Here is a 16,424-nt window from a genome sequence, read left to right as displayed (position 1 = left end):
AAGGCAAAGTTATCCAAGGTAAACATCACTTGAAACTTTCCACTCTATTGCTTTGGCTTATCAAATGATTTATTTTAAAATCACAAACAAGGTAGGCTACAACTGCACTGCTTCAAAAATGTAAATTTAACAGCTTGAAAGTGCACTGATGGTTACCATGAAAAAAAAGTGTCTACTGCACTGCGTTCTTCCCCCGAGTCGCGCGCTCATTCGCTTTTGTGTTCTTGGTCTCAGAGCCGCGTGCACGAAACAGACACAGAAGACAGAATCAACGTTTAACATAATTAAAAATGCACATTTTACGGAGACGTTTTAATGTTATTCTTTATTTTTTTTATCCAGTCGAATATTTAGCATACAAATGTATTTTCAGCTCTTAAAAATGACCACGGTCAGGACCCCAGTGGCCTCATAGTCCTGGCCATGGTCCTGGATTGTGGATTTGTGGCAGCGGGGGCGTGGTCAAGCACCGGTCTGTGACAGGAGGGCGGAGTCGGGGAAGGTAAGTGGCAGAATCACTACACCTGATGTCAATTAACCTGTTTGTGTGTCTTCCCAGTGACCGCGCCCTACTTAAGGAGGGAGAGCGAGAGCAGAGGGGCTCTCCCCCAAACCAGACGCCGATTCTGTGTGTGTGTGTGTCTGTGAAAATTCGAACTAAGTGTTAGACTGAAAAGTGTAGCAATAAAATGCTGTACCAACCTGAACTCTGTCCTGCCGTCTTCTGTGCTCCACCCCTACACGAGAACAGCTACAGTGGTGCTGAAACCCAGGACCTGGAGCGCAGAAGCCAAACAGCCCCATGGAGTCTTCCCTGTTCGCCGACCTGGTCCACGCCCTCACCACGGCCCAGCAAAGCCAGCACCAGGCGCTAGTCACTCTCTGTAAGGAGCAGCAACAGCGGTTCGAGGCCCTAGTGTTGGCCCAGCAAGAGGATCGACAGGCGTTCCGGCACCTCCTCGCATCGGCGGGGTCCACCAACGCTCCCACCACGGGCCCGTCCCCCCTCACCCTAACAAAGATGGGCCCGCAGGACAACCCCGAGGCATTTATCACGCTCTTTGAGCAAGTTGCGGAGACCTCGGGGTGGCCGATGGATCAGCGCGCGGCACGCCTCCTCCCCCTGCTAATGGGAGAGGCGCAGCTGGCCACGCTGCAGCTCCCCGCCGACCGCCGGCTAGCCTACGCGGACCTTCGCTGGGCCGTCCTCCAGCGTGTGGGGTGCACCCCCGAACAGCAGCACCAGCGCTTCCGCGCTTTGCGCTTGGAGGAAGTCGGCCGGCCGTTCGCGTTTGGCCAGCAACTCCCAGTGTCGCTGGATCAGGTCATCGAGCTGGCGGAGGACCATTTGGCGGCTGTCCCGGTGGCAGGACAGCAGACAGCCTCTTCTCTTCTCTCCTCTTCTCTCTCTCTCTCTCCCTCTCCTCCTGTGTCCCGTCCTCGCCCCATTCCCCCACCGCGGAGGCAGGGGCCGGCGCCACCTCAGCCGGCCCACCACACCCGCAGTGCCCTCCTGTTTCTCCCTTCCATGTCTGTCTCTCCCCCCCCTCAGGTGAGTGAGCCCCAGAACACCGGTGCAGAGAGGAAGCCCGGGCCGGTTTGCTGGCGCTGCGGGGAGCCGGGCCACCTCCAACAGCAGTGCACGGTAATGGAGGTGGACGCGGTGGTTCGGATCCCCGACGCGCCAGGAGCTGCCCTCGATCGGGCCGGAGCATATTGCATACCGGTGAGTATTCAAGGGGATACATATCAGGCGTTGGTGGACTCCGGTTGTAACCAAACCTCCATTCACCAAAGCCTGGTGCAAAATGAGGCATTGGGGGGAGCACAGGGGGTGAAGGTGTTGTGTGTGCATGGGGATGTTCACAGCTACCCCTTGGTGTTGGTCCACATTTTTTCCGAGGGGAAAAATTTATAGTAAAGGCGGCGGTTAATCCTCGCCTCACCCACTCAATAATTTTGGGGACTGATTGGCCGGGGTTCAGGGAATTGATGAGCCGTTTAGTGACAAGTGGGTCCTGCCATACTTCAGCAGGGGGAGGTCCCGGTGTCGCCTTGGTGGAAGCAGCTGTCACAGAGCCGTCTACGTCATCTCCGCGTCAGAATGAGGAGCCACAGGCTCCTCCTCTCTCTCTCGGGGAATCCCTTGTGGATTTCCCATTAGAACAGTCACGAGATGAGACTCTGTGGCATGCGTTTGACCAAGTGAGAGTAATAGATGGTCAAATGTTCCCGCCGAACACCACCCCGTCCTTCCCCTATTTTTCTATTATAAAGGATAGATTATACCGAGTGACGCAGGACACTCAGACGAAAGAGCAAATCACGCAGCTTTTAATTCCAAAGAGCCACCGGGAATTGGTATTCCAGGCGACTCACTTTAATCCCATGGCTGGACACTTAGGGCAGGATAAGACACTAGCCCGAATAATGGCCCGATTCTATTGGCCGGGGATTCGCGGCAATGTTCATAGGTGGTGTACGGCATGTCGCGAATGCCAGTTAGTAAATCCAGCGGCCATTCCAAAAGTGCCTTTGCGCCCTCTACCATTAATCGAGACCCCATTCAAAAGAATTGGGATGGATCTCGTCGGGCCATTAGATCGGTCAGCACGAGGGTACCGCCTTATATTAGTTCTGGTGGACTATGCAATGCGATACCCGGAACCAGTGCCTCTGCGCAATATCTCAGCACGCAGTATTGCGGAGGCGCTCTTCCGCGTTATCTCCCGAGTTGGAATCCCGAAAGAGATTCTGACTGATCAAGGCACCACGTTTATGTCACGGACACTGCGTGAACTGTATGGGTTATTGGGGATTAAGCCGATCCGCACCAGTGTGTATCACCCACAAACGGACGGTTTAGTTGAACGGTTCAATCGCACCCTCAAGAATATAATTTAAAAATTCGTAAGTGAGGATGCACGTAATTGGGATAAGTGGCTCAAGCCCTTGTTGTTTTCAGTGCAAGAGGTCCCCCAAGCCTCCACGGGGTTCTCCCCATTTGAATTATTATATGGGCGTAAGCCACGCGGCATTCTAGACGTGCTGCGGGAAAATTGGGAGGAGGGACCTTCACAAAGTAAAAACGAAATTCAATACGTTATGGACCTGCGCGCAAAACTCCACACGCTCACCCACCTAACCCAGGAGAATTTGCGGCAGGCCCAAGAACGGCAAGCCCGCCTGTACAACAAGGGTACGTGCCTTAGGGAGTTCGCACCGGGAGATAAGGTACTCATACTGTTGCCCACATCGAGCTCCAAATTGATCGCCAAGTGGCAAGGACCCTTTGAGGTCACATGGCGAGTCGGGGACGTCGACTACGAGGTGAGGCGAATGGACAGGGGTGGGGCCCTACAGATTTACCACCTCAATCTGCTTAAACTCTGGAATGAGGAGGTCCCTGTGGCGTTGGTGTCGGTGGTTCCGGAGAAGGCGGAGCTGGGGCCGGAGGTTCAAAAAGGGGCATTAGCGTCACATACCTCTCCGGTCCCCTGTGGAGACCATCTCTCCCCGACCCAACTCGCGGAGGTCGCCCAGTTGCAGACCGAGTTTTCGGACGTGTTCTCGCCCCTGCCCGGTTGCACGAACCTCATAGAGCACCACATTGAGACGCCCCCAGGGGTGGTAGTGCGTAGCCGCCCTTACAGGCTACCCGAACACAAAAAAATGGTGGTTCGGGAAGAACTCGAGGCCATGCTTGAAATGGGCATCATCGAGGAGTCCCACAGCGACTGGAGCAGCCCGGTGGTCTTGGTTCCCAAGGCCGACAGGTCGGTCTGGTTCTGTGTGGACTATAGAAAAGTGTCTAACGCAGTGTCTAAATTTGACGCTTACCCAGTGCCTCATATTGATGAGTTGCTCGATCGACTAGGCATGGCTCGCTTTTATTTGACACTGAATTTAACAAAGGGGTACTGGCAGATCCCCTTGACTCCACTATCCCGAGAAAAAACGGCCTTTTCCACACCGTTCGGATTACACCAATTCATCACACTTCCTTTTGGGCTGTTTGGGGCGCCCACTACGTTTCAGCGGCTGATGGACAGGGTCCTCCACCCCCACGCCACTTATGCGGCCGCCTACCTCGATGACATTATCGTCTACAGTAATGACTGGCCAAGGCACCTCGAACATCTGAGGGCCGTCCTTAGGTCACTGAGGCGAGCGGGTCTCACAGCCAACCCAAAGAAGTGTGCGATTGGGCGGGTGGAAGTATGGTATCTGGGCTTCCACTTGGGCAATGGGTAGGTGCGTCCCCAAATTAACAAGACAGCAGCAATTGCGGCCTGCCCGAGGCCCAAGACCAAAAAGGGGGTGAGACAGTTCCTGGGGCTGGCTGGCTATTATCGTAGGTTTATACCTAATTATTCAGACATCACCAGCCCACTGACTGATCTGACTAAAAAGGGGGCACCAGATCCGGTCCAGTGGACGGAGCAAAGCCAGCGGGCTTTCTCTGAGGTAAAGGCTGCACTGTGTGGGGGGCCGCTTTTACGCTCCCCTGACTTCTCTCTCCCTTTTATGTTGCAGACGGATACGTCGGACAGAGGGCTGGGGGCTGTGTTGTCCCAGGAGGTGGAGGGGGAGGACCGCCCAGTATTGTACATCAGCAGGAAGCTGTCGGTGCGTGAGGGGCGCTACAGCACCATCGAAAAAGAGTGCTTGGCGATCAAGTGGGCGGTCCTCGCCCTCCGTTACTAACTGCTGGGACGCCCTTTCACCCTCTGTTTGGACCACACGCCCCTCCAGTGGCTCCACCGCATGAAGGATGCCAACGCGCAGATCACCCGTTGGTATCTGGCACTCCAACCCTTTAATTTCAAGGTGGTCCACAGGCCGGGGGCGTGGATGGTCGTGGCGGACTTCCTCTCCTGTCAAGGGGGGGGATTCAGCTGCAGGCCGGACGGCTGCCCGGCCTGAGTCGGGCGGTGGGGGTATGTGGCAGCGGGGGCGTGGTCAAGTGCCGGTCTGTGACAGGAGGGCGGAGTCGGGGAAGGTAAGTGGCAGAATCACTACACCTGATGTCAATTAACCTGTTTGTGTGTCTTCCCAGTGACCGCGCCCTACTTAAGGAGGGAGAGCGAGAGCAGAGGGGCTCTCCCCCAAACCAGACGCCGATTCTGTGTGTGTGTGTCTGTGAAAATTCGAACTAAGTGTTAGACTGAAAAGTGTAGCAATAAAATGCTGTACCAACCTGAACTCTGTCCTGCCGTCTTCTGTGCTCCACCCCTACACGAGAACAGCTACAGGATTATTTGACTGGCAGACCACAGTACGTGCGCTTGCAGTGCTGTTTGTCGGACAGAGTGATCAGCAACACCGGGGCTGTCCATACTTGCCAACTTTTCAAAATTCTCATGGGGGAGAAAAGTGCGTGAACGACCTTTTCAATTGGACGAGGGTATGATGTGCGGTTGAAACGATAAAAACAGTGGATCCCAATTCATTGCAAACCATTTGAAATTTATGCAATTAAAGAGTTTTTGAATTGTTGATATTGTTCTATCAGTTACTATAGGTTATGGGATTCATGTATCAGGCATGAGAGAGCTCAGAGTGGAAAAATCTGAAATAATACTCTTGTCTTGAATTTTAATATAATAACAATGAACGGGAAGTCTTAAATCAGATTTTGAGCTGAAAAATATAATGCCTGAATATTGTCTACATACAGAGACCCACAGAAAATAACACAAGTGATGCTTTAGAAGAATGTTTATCATTTCTTAAAATAGTCACAGTGAATGAAAGTATTATTGGATTGCATCAAATATGTTTTCCTTCTGTAAGCTCATGTAAAAATACAGAGAACTATAATATCATATATAAATTAAATAAAATTTTAATAAGCTTTAACCAAAATAATAACTCAATTAGGCGGCACGGTGGTGTAGTGGTTAGCGCTGTCACCTCACAGCAAGAAGGTCCTGGGTTCGAGCCCCGGGGCTGGCGAGGGCCTTTCTGTGTGGAGTTTGCATGTTCTCCCCGTGTCCGCGTGGGTTTCCTCCGGGTGCTCCGGTTTCCCCCACAGTCCAAAGACATGCAGGTTAGGTTAACTGGTGACTCTAAATTGACCGTAGGTGTGAATGTGAGTGTGAATGGTTGTCTGTGTCTATGTGTCAGCCCTGTGATGACCTGGCGACTTGTCCAGGGTGTACCCCGCCTTTCGCCCGTAGTCAGCTGGGATAGGCTCCAGCTTGCTTGCGACCCTGTAGAAGGATAAAGCGGCTAGAGATAATGAGATGAGATGAGAATAACTCAATTAAATAAATACTGCACTGTCTTAGTACTACTAAAATGCATCTCTCTCTCTAAACACTTTCCAGCAGAATTTTTAAAAAGCACTAGAAATCCTATCAAAATCCTATCGGAATGCATCAAAAGAATTTGCTCATTTGCAAACTTTGACTGAAAGTTTTCAAACAAAATTTAAAAATGGCACTATAAATACTACCATACTGTCAAAATATACTCCGAAAAGAAATTCACTCGAATGCAAAATTTTAGTACTACCAAAATACACTCACTAGTAATCTTTCACTTAAAACCTCAAAACTCTAGCAAAATCAATTACTTTCCAGATAATTCACTTGTAAACTTTCCCTTAAAACTTTCAAACGTAAATTCAAAATAGCACTAAGACACTACCACACTATTCAAATACACTCACCAAACACATTCTCTGTCATGCAAAATTTCACTAAACACTTTAGAAGCTGTACAGTTTGTTTCTGAAATGGTCGGGAAGACTAATTTAATTTCACACTCAAATGTCCATTATATTCTGATTTAAGGTATCTTTACCTTAGAATGTGTAACTGGCTGGTTGAACATTTGCTTATCCATGGAAATTCATTCTCCCATGCAACCTGGTATTTGCATTCACATTTTTGCCGTGTGGTATTGGGTTTAGTGGCCATGATGAATGACTGCTTGTAAAAAATGTCAGACAACCTGGGTCAATCCTACATTACGGAAGTGACTGTCATTCTGTTCATTGATTGGTTAAAAATCAGTTGACGTCAGCAGTTTTTCTCATACGATTCTGATTGGACATAATTGGGAGTATTTTTAACTTGGCGGTAGGGATTTCCCCAAACAGGGAGATTATCCAGTTTTTAACAAATCCGATCAGGAGGCGGGAGACGGAGGCTAAAATCGGGAGCCTCCCGCCGAAATCGGGAGGATTGGCAAGTATGGGGGCTCCTTTCTATTTTCCTTTTCACTCTCTACACCACTGATTTCAACTACTGCAAGAAAACCTGCCACCTCCAGAAATTTTCTGATGACTCTGCAGTGGTTGGACGTATTACTGGTGGTGATGAGAGCGAGTACAGGACGGTGGTGGACAACTTTGTCATGTGGAGCAGGAAGAACCACCTACAGCTCAACGTGATGAAGATGAAAGAACTGGTGGTTGATCTGAAGAGAATCAGGGCTTCGGTGAGCCCTGTTAACATCCAAGGGGTCAGTGTGGACGTGGTGGAGGAATATAAGTACCTGGGGGTGTATTGAAACAATAGCTCCAATAGAAACAATAGTGCACTGAAATAATACCTCTAGACAAAGTGGTCCCAGACATCAGAAAACACGTTAGCTTTCTAGGCTCTTCTGATAAATCAAATGCTAGAAATTTGGGTGTCTTATTTGATAGTTCAATGTCGTTTGAGCATCACTCCAAACAACTAGTTGGGAACTGTTTTTATCACCTAAGGAACATTTCAAAACTCAGACTGCTGGTGTCAAAAGCTGAACTTGAGATGATTATCCATGCTTTTATCTCTTCTCGTTTAGATTACTGTAACAGTCTTTTAACCTGTTGAAATAAATCAGCTTTGGACCGTCTTCAGACCATGCAAAATGCTGCAGCAAGACTTTTAACTGGCACCAATAGAAGATCTCACATTACTCCAGTCTTGGCTTCTCTTCATTGGTTGCCAGTAAATTTCAGAATTCATTTTAAGATTTTAGTCTTTACTTTTAGGGCCTTACATGATCAAGTTCCACAGTATATTGCTGACCTGCTGAAACCCCATTCTTCTCATGCTCTGAGGTCGACAGGTCAGATGTTGTTGGTTGCCCCACGTACTCAGTTCAAAACTCATGGGGATCGGGTGTTTCAGGCAGTGGCACCAAGACTGTGGAACTCTCTCCCACTTTCCTTATGCTGTACTGACTCCAGTAACTCTTTTAAAAAGCAGCTGAAGACATTTTTATACAGAAAAGCTTTTAATTAATTAAATTGAATACTCAGAAAGAACAACATCACACAAAGACTGCTGGTCTGTTTCTACAGGGCCTCCATTGAAAGCATACTAATATACTGCATATGCATCTGGTATAAAAGCAGCACAGCAGCTCAGAGGAAAGCGCTTCAGGGCGTCATCAACACCGCCCAAAAGATTGTTGGATGCCCTCTCCCCACACTGGAAGAACTTCACCGCTTGCGGTGTTTGAAAAAAGCCCAGAACATTATAAAAGACACCTCACACCCTGGCTATCCCCTGTTTGAACTGATGCCCTCAGGCAAGCGGTACAGAGCAATCAGGGCAAGGACAAATAGATTTAAGAACAGTTTCTATCCCACTGCAGTCACCTGCCTTAATGCTGCTAGAAACTAAGGAACTCTGCTTACATACAGAGAATTTGTTTACATGATGTCTGATGTCTGAACTGTGTGAATGAGGCAACTGGAACTGTGTAGGTATGTGTGAGTGTGTGGTCTGTGTGTCTTGGGCTTAGGCCACTGTTTATTGCTTTTTACCCTATTATTTTACCCTATTTATTGACTCTTTGCACTGACTGGATAGCACTTTCAATTTCGTTGTACTTGTGGCAATGACAATAAAGACATATTCATATTCATTCATATTCATATTCATATTCATTGGTATTTCACAGTGTATTGTGTTTTGTTTTATTTTATTGTGTTTTATCTGTGAATCACCGTGTTTTATTGTGTTTTATCTGTAACTGGACTGGTAAAATGGACTCCGTAAAATGTGGACTGGTCCAAAAACGTGGACACGGTATACAAAAAGGGCCAGAGCCGTCTCTATTTTCTGAGATGGCTGAGGTCCTTCAACATCTGCCGAATGATGCTGTGGATGTTCTATGAGTCTGTGGTGGCCAGTGCCATCCTGTACGCTGTTGTCTGCTGGGGCAGCGGTTTGAAGGTGAAGGACACTAACAGACTCAATAAGACCATCAGGAAGGCCGGCCATGTTGTAGGCGTGGAACTGGACTCTCTGACAGTGGTGTTGGAGAAGAGGACACTGTCCAAAATAAAAACAATCTTAGACTGTCCTTCCCACCCTCAACATGAGGAGCTGATCAGCCACAGGAGCATGTTCAGTAAACGGTTGATTCTTCCATGCTGCACAACTGAGAGACACAGGAAATTATTCCTACCTGTTGCAGTCAAGCTGTACAATGCCACTGTATACGTAACTGTGGTACACTGTCTTACCATGTGTACTGTATCCTTAACTCAGGTGCAATATATGTATATAGGAATCATTGTATATAAAATCACTTCATTTTGCTTTTACTCAAGTTATTGAACTTATTTAAATTTATTTTATTTTATTTATTCTTTTTTCAGATGATTTTCTCTTCTATTTTTAGACATGTTTACTTCTCCTCTGATTCAGGAGCTTGGTAGCAAATTTGAATTTCCCTCCAGGGATTAATAAAGTAATTCTGATTGTGATTCTGAACTCGTCTGAATGAAACACTACAAGCGTGTCTCCTGTCATGGCAGCGTAGTTACCATTGCCATATGATGGTGCAAAGCCTCAATAAAGGCAGAGAGGTCTGTCGGCATAAGAACAGTACTCTTGTTGTACGTTCTTCATTTTGTCCTAAGGGCTCTTCTTTTATTTGTAGTATGATTGCGATGTAAGGACACATCAAATCGTCTATCTAATTATGTGAACACTGTTAAGATAATTCAGTCATACACTGACTGTTTCTGAAATTGACCATTCCTCACTCACTTCTTCCAGCTTGTCCCACTTATGTGTGTGGGGTCGCTACCCTGTGGGCCTGATTGATCCACATGGATTAATTGGAGCATAGTTTTATACCAGATGCCCTTCGTGCCACAGCCCTCCCATTTCCAGGCTTGGGGGGAACAGTCACAATTTAGAGTAGCCAGTAACCTAACTACATCTTCTGTATGTCCTGTACATATTGCAGTATTGACAATAAAGTAGACTTTGACTTGTCTTTGGACTGGGGGGCATGGTGGTGTAGTGGTTAGCACTGTCGCCTCACAGCAAGAAGGTCCAGGTTCGAGCCCCGTGACCGGCGAGGGCCTTTCTGTGTGGAGTTTGCATGTTCTCCCCGTGTCTGTGTGGGTTTCCTCTGGGTGCTCCGGTTTCCCCCACAGTCCAAAGACATGCAGGTTAGGTTAATTGGTGGCTCTAAATTGACCGTAGGTGTGAATGTGAGTGTGAATGGTTGTCTGTGTCTATGTGTCAGCCCTGCGATAACCTGGCGACTTGTCCAGGGTGTACCCCGCCTCTCGCCCATAGTCAGCTGGGATAGGCTCCAGCTTGCCTGCGACCCTGTAGGACAGGATAAAGCGGCTACAGATAATGAATGGATGGACTGTAGGGAAACCAGAGCACCCGGAGGAAACCCACATACAGTGGTGCTTGAAAGTTTGTGAACCCTTTAGAATTTTCTATATTTCTGCATAAATATGACCTAAAACAACATCAGATTTTCACACAAGTCCTAAAGAGAACCCAGTTAAACAAATGAGACAAAATATTATACTTGGTCATTTATTTATTGAGGAAAATGATCCAATATTACATATCTGTGAGTGGCAAATGTATGTGAACCTCTAGGATTAGCAGTTCATTTGAAGGCAGTGTTCGAAATACCCGTCTGCAGTCTGCATTTTGCAGAATGATTTTCAAGATTGCAGAAAAAAAATTAAACAACCTGCAATTTTGCAGAATGAAAAAATCAGGCTCGGGATTCAATGGTTCTCAATTTAGCAAACTAGCGGTGCTGTAAATAAACTGAAACCTGCGCTGCGCGAACCTGACGGCGTTTTCCAGGTCAAAGTTGATCAATATTTACGTAATACCAACAAAAGGTGACGACAACCAAATAAGGGCAGTTGCCATTTTCCGATGTAAGATTTCGTCACTTTTAATACCCGCCGGGAGGACCCGACAACTACCTCGGCAGTGTTCGGCAGTTTCCACCATGCATCTCCCAGAATTCAATGCGGCACAACAAACATGGCTCCCAAGAAGAGGACTGTTTCTTCGGGGCAAGAGTCCGACAAAAACACCAAGAAAACAAGGACGATTTTGTCGTATCTCGGCAAAACCGGCAGCCAGCGTGACTCCAACAACAACAGCGACAGATCGCGCGTCCGCGAGGGGGACAAAAATGAAGACAGTTGCTGTTATAGTTGGATTGCTGTGGCGGGTACATCGCAGTCAAGCGAGGCCTACAGAGAAAATCGCAATCATGGTGACCCAGAAATAGAGGGAACTTTCCGCGAAGATCATGGGTGTGCCGGTGCCGACTCAGAAACAGAGAACTTTCAGTGAAGATCGTGACAAGGTAATGTGTTAATTTGATTTAGGTTGAAAAGATTCTCAGCTTGTTATATCCAATTGAACCAGGAAAGATCGTGGCCATGTTAACACGTTTAATTTTAGAGTGAGAGAATAAAGAATTACAGTAATGCTATGAGTTGTAAAGCTATATATGATGTAAATATAGGCATTATTAGGTTGAGAAGGGTGTAGTATGGAGGCTAGTGTATTTGCAGAAAATATTTCCAAATTGCAGAACAAAATTTTGACATTCTGCAATATTGCAGAACACTGGAAAAAAGTATTTCGACCACTGGAAGGTGAAATTAGAGTCAGGTGTTTTCAATCAATGGGATGACAATCAGGTGTGAGTGGGCACCCTGTTTTATTTAAAGAACAGGGATCTATCAAAGTCTGATCTTCACAACACATTTGTGGAAGTGTATCATGGCACGAACAAAGGAGATTTCTGAGGACCTAAGAAAACGCGTTGTTGATGTTCATCAGGCTGGAAAAGGTTACAAAACCATCTCTAAAGAGTTTGGACTCCACCAATCCACAGTCAGACAGATTGTGTACAAATGGAGAAAATTCAAGACCATTGTTACCCTCCCCAGGAGTGGGTGACCAACAAAGATCACTCCGAGAGCAAGGCGTGTAATAGTCGGCAAGGTCACAAAGGAACCCAGGGTAACTTCTAAGCAACTGAAGGCCTCTCTCACATTGGCTAATGTTAATGTTCATGAGTCCACCATCAGGAGAACACTGAACAACAATGGTGTGCATGGCAGGGTTGCAAGGAGAAAGCCACTGCTCTCCAAAAAGAACATTGCTGCTCGTCTGCAGTTTGCTAAAGATCACGTGGACAAGCCAGAAGGCTATTGGAAAAACGTTTTGTGGATGGATGAGACCAAAATAGAACTTTTTGGTTTAAATGAGAACGTTATGTTTGGAGAAAGGAAAACACTGCATTCCAGCATAAGAACCTTATCCCATCTGTGAAACATGGTGGTGGTAGTATCATGGTTTAGGCCTGTTTTGCTGCATCTGGGTCAGGACGGCTTGCCATCATTGATGGAACAATGAATTCTGAATTATACCAGTGAATTCTAAAGGAAAATGTCAGGACATCTGTCCATGAACTGAATCTCAAGAGAAGGTGGGTCATGCAGCAAGACAACGACCCTAAGCACACAAGTTGTTCTAGCAAAGAATGGTTAAAGAAGAATAAAGTGAATGTTTTGGAATGGCCAAGTCAAAGTCCTGACCTTAATCCAATAGAAATGTTGTGGAAGGACCTGAAGTGAGCAGCTCATGTGAGGAAACCCACCAGCCTCCCAGAGTTGAAGCTGTTCTGTATGGAGGAATGGGCTAAAATTCCTCCAAGCCAGTGTGCAGGACTGATCAACAGTTACTAGAAGTGTTTAGTTGCAGTTATTGCTGCACAAGGGGTTCGCACCAGATACTGAAAGCAAAGGTTCACATACTATTGTCACTCACAGATATGTAATATTGGATCATTTTCCTCAATAAATAAATGACCAAGTATAATATTTTTGTCTTGTTTAACTGGGTTCTCTTTATTTACTTTTAGGACTTGCGTGAAAATCTGATGATGTTTTAGGTCATATTTATGCAGAAATATAGAAAATTCTAAAGGGTTCACAAACTTTCAAGCACCACTGTAAACATGGGGAGAACATGAAAACTCCACACAGAAAGGCCACTACCAGCCACTGGGCTTGAACCCAGAACCTTCTTGCTGTGAGGCGACAGTGCTAACCACTGCATCACCATGCTACTGAAGGGCACCCATATAACACTGTTAATAAATTATGATCTAATCTCTAAAGCACCTAAGCTGAATGAAATTCTATTGTGTTAAGAATAACTTAATTCTAACAATTATCTCATTTGCAGCCCCAGTCCACCTGGCAACAAGTCAGGATGAAATATAAAAGTATTCTAACAAGTGGTGTGTATTAATAATTATTTTCTTTAATACTAATACCTCTGGCTGCCTTTCCAGTATTTTGATTGGTGGAGCTGAGGAACAACTTTTTAGCAGAGCGCTAGAATCTTTGCCTAAACTAAAGTCATTCATTCAGCTTTGACAGATCGCTTCATCTGCTCCTGGACAGGTGAACTGTAGTCTTTTCTTGTAGATCTACGTGACATTGTTTGTCATCTATGTTATTTAACCTTTAAATGTGTAAGCTACATTTTGTAGTGATGCATATGACGTAACATTGCTTGTCACACTGTATTGAGTTGACCTAACAAACCGTTGCCTACTGCAGCCAAAGTTAGCAAGAGAAAGCTCAGTGCAGCGCCAGTCAGTCAGCTGAAGTTGTTGCTAGATGTAGTGTTGCTGTAACAGAAACCCAGCTGAGGGAAAATTGTAACAGTTCAATGACATAAGTTAACTGATACACAAATTGGTGTGTTATCCCATAGAGTAGCTGGCTATGTAAAGCTGTAGGCTTATAGTAATGTTACCAAAGTGTCAGTAATTTGTATAATTTGTTGTGATGTGTAGCGGACTACACATTTTGATTAAGGCTACTCATTTAGGCGAGGTCATCAAGTCAGCTTTGGCTACAATTTAGGCTATGGGAGATTGGGAATCATTTGTATCCTCAATAATAATAATAATAATAATAATAATAATAATAATAATAATAATAGTTACCATACCTTGAAATTGCTTGGATTGAAGTAAACTGTTTGTTTAAATTGTGTTGTGTGTTTTGTATATTTTTAAATGCATTGTCCATTACTAGTGGTATATATGGTAATTAATTTAATATATTTACTTTCATGGGTCTAAAACATCTATTTCAGCTAGCCTACAATTTAACAGCCTATAATTCTAAACTATATACCCATCCCAGAGATTTTCACAGTCTTTAATTAATGTTAACTATGACAAATATCTTAAATTCAAGTTTTGACTATGCAAAATGTAATTACAGATATCTAGAATTAGATTTTTGACTAGGCAAAATGACATTGCAGATATCAGTAATGAATATTCAGTCCAGCTAATAAATGTTTGCTTGCCATACATGTATCAGTGGCTTTGCATCTTGACGACAAGCTACTAAAAGAAATTGATAAAATGCTCTTCGATTTGTATGCAAAAATAGGATGCATTATGTGAAGAAAACAGTTGTGAATTTTGATGAAAATGATGGACTTAACTTTTTGGATTTCTGTACTTCAGATAAGTTTAAGTGAACTTGCTAAAGCAATTTTTAGAAACCCTACTTCTGCAATGTAACAATGTTATGTTAAATCTACTAAAAAAATTATATAAGGAACAATTTACACTCACTTTGAGTTGAGATTACTTATGGCCTTTTTAAGTACATTTGCTTAAAAAGGTTTTGTAGATTTAACTCAACTAAAATTTGTCCAGACTACAAGAATAACCCAGAATTATATTTAAGACTACCCAATAACATCAAATTGAGAAGCATGAGCATTTTGAATATTTTGTTTAATATATACTTAATTATTAAGATAATATTACTTAAATATGCCCAAATTCATACTTGGTATCATGAAAAAAATTACGTAGATCTACTTAAATACAAAGCATTACAGACGGTATGGAACCTCGAGGGCACTTTTATTCAGCCACACTTGTAACAAATCCACAAAATTACTGCATTTGTCATTTTATTAAAATACTAGATTGTAAGTGGGCTAATAAAATATTACAGTTCATTGTTGTATTGATATTTTTCATTGTTGCTCATGGTATTTAAATATTTTGTTACTCCATAATCTACTGCTCATGTAGATTAGGCTGGGGGTTGATCTGAATCACCACCCAGTGATCAAGGACTAAAAGTTTTGAAACTGTGAAGGGTGGCAGGTCACATGACCCGAATGAGGAAGCAGACTGCTTAGCTACTCATCTGCACAATACTGTGCAGCCACCATACTGAGTCACATTAATGACTCTGTGTGATGCATGCCACCAAGTGTTACAGATGTCACAACACTCACCAAGATGTAACTGAGCCACTGGTATGGCTGTAGTCACTGATCCCACTACTGTCAATTGACTGCAGTTATGACAGTACCCCCCTTGGGCCTGTTGGAATTAAAGGATGTCAACAATGGTTGCTGTGGCTGTATCTTAGGCTACATCCACACGACAACGGCAACGAGATTTTTTTTTTTAAATATCGCGTCCACATGGGCAATGGATCAGTAAAATATCAGGTACATATGGCAACGCAACGCTTGCTGAAAACGATGCAATACACATGCCACACCTCTACGTGCGCTGTAAGACGGTCCCATCGGAGACACCAGAACAATAGAAGAAGTAGACGCATGCGCATAAACCCCTTCTTCTGTAGTATCAGCCACATAAAGTTTTGATTATTAATCAGTAGCGTAAAACAAAAGATGCGGAAAGAGGAATGAATGGGGGTAGATGGAAGCCGATACGCCAACATTCTGATATCCTCCAGAATTCTTTAATGGTCCGGAATAAATTGAATGCTACACGTTGATGGATTACTTTGTTCTTCTACGCCCTTTTTGAGGAATGTATTGTCGGACTTGAACCAACATCTGAAGAGGTGAGATCGCTCCTTTTTTTTCCCCTATTTTTGCTGGCGGGATTGTTTTTGTTTTTGGAAAGCAGTGAAAATATTTTGTAAGCGCGTTTCATGAACCAAGTTATAGGATTTGTTGACAACTTGCATCGAGTTCGTTACACTTCTACCCGGTGTGAAGCACTGACAGTCATGTGGTTGTGACATCATCGTAAACGAATCCGTTCTACTCATCCAGACGACTTCGCAACGGCGCCGTTGCCAGATTTTTCCA

This window comes from Neoarius graeffei, chromosome 7, assembly GCF_027579695.1.
Source record: "Neoarius graeffei isolate fNeoGra1 chromosome 7, fNeoGra1.pri, whole genome shotgun sequence".
Taxonomy (NCBI): domain Eukaryota; kingdom Metazoa; phylum Chordata; class Actinopteri; order Siluriformes; family Ariidae; genus Neoarius; species Neoarius graeffei.
The sequence above is the reverse complement of the archived record's forward strand: the minus strand, read 5'-3'. Positions refer to the sequence as shown.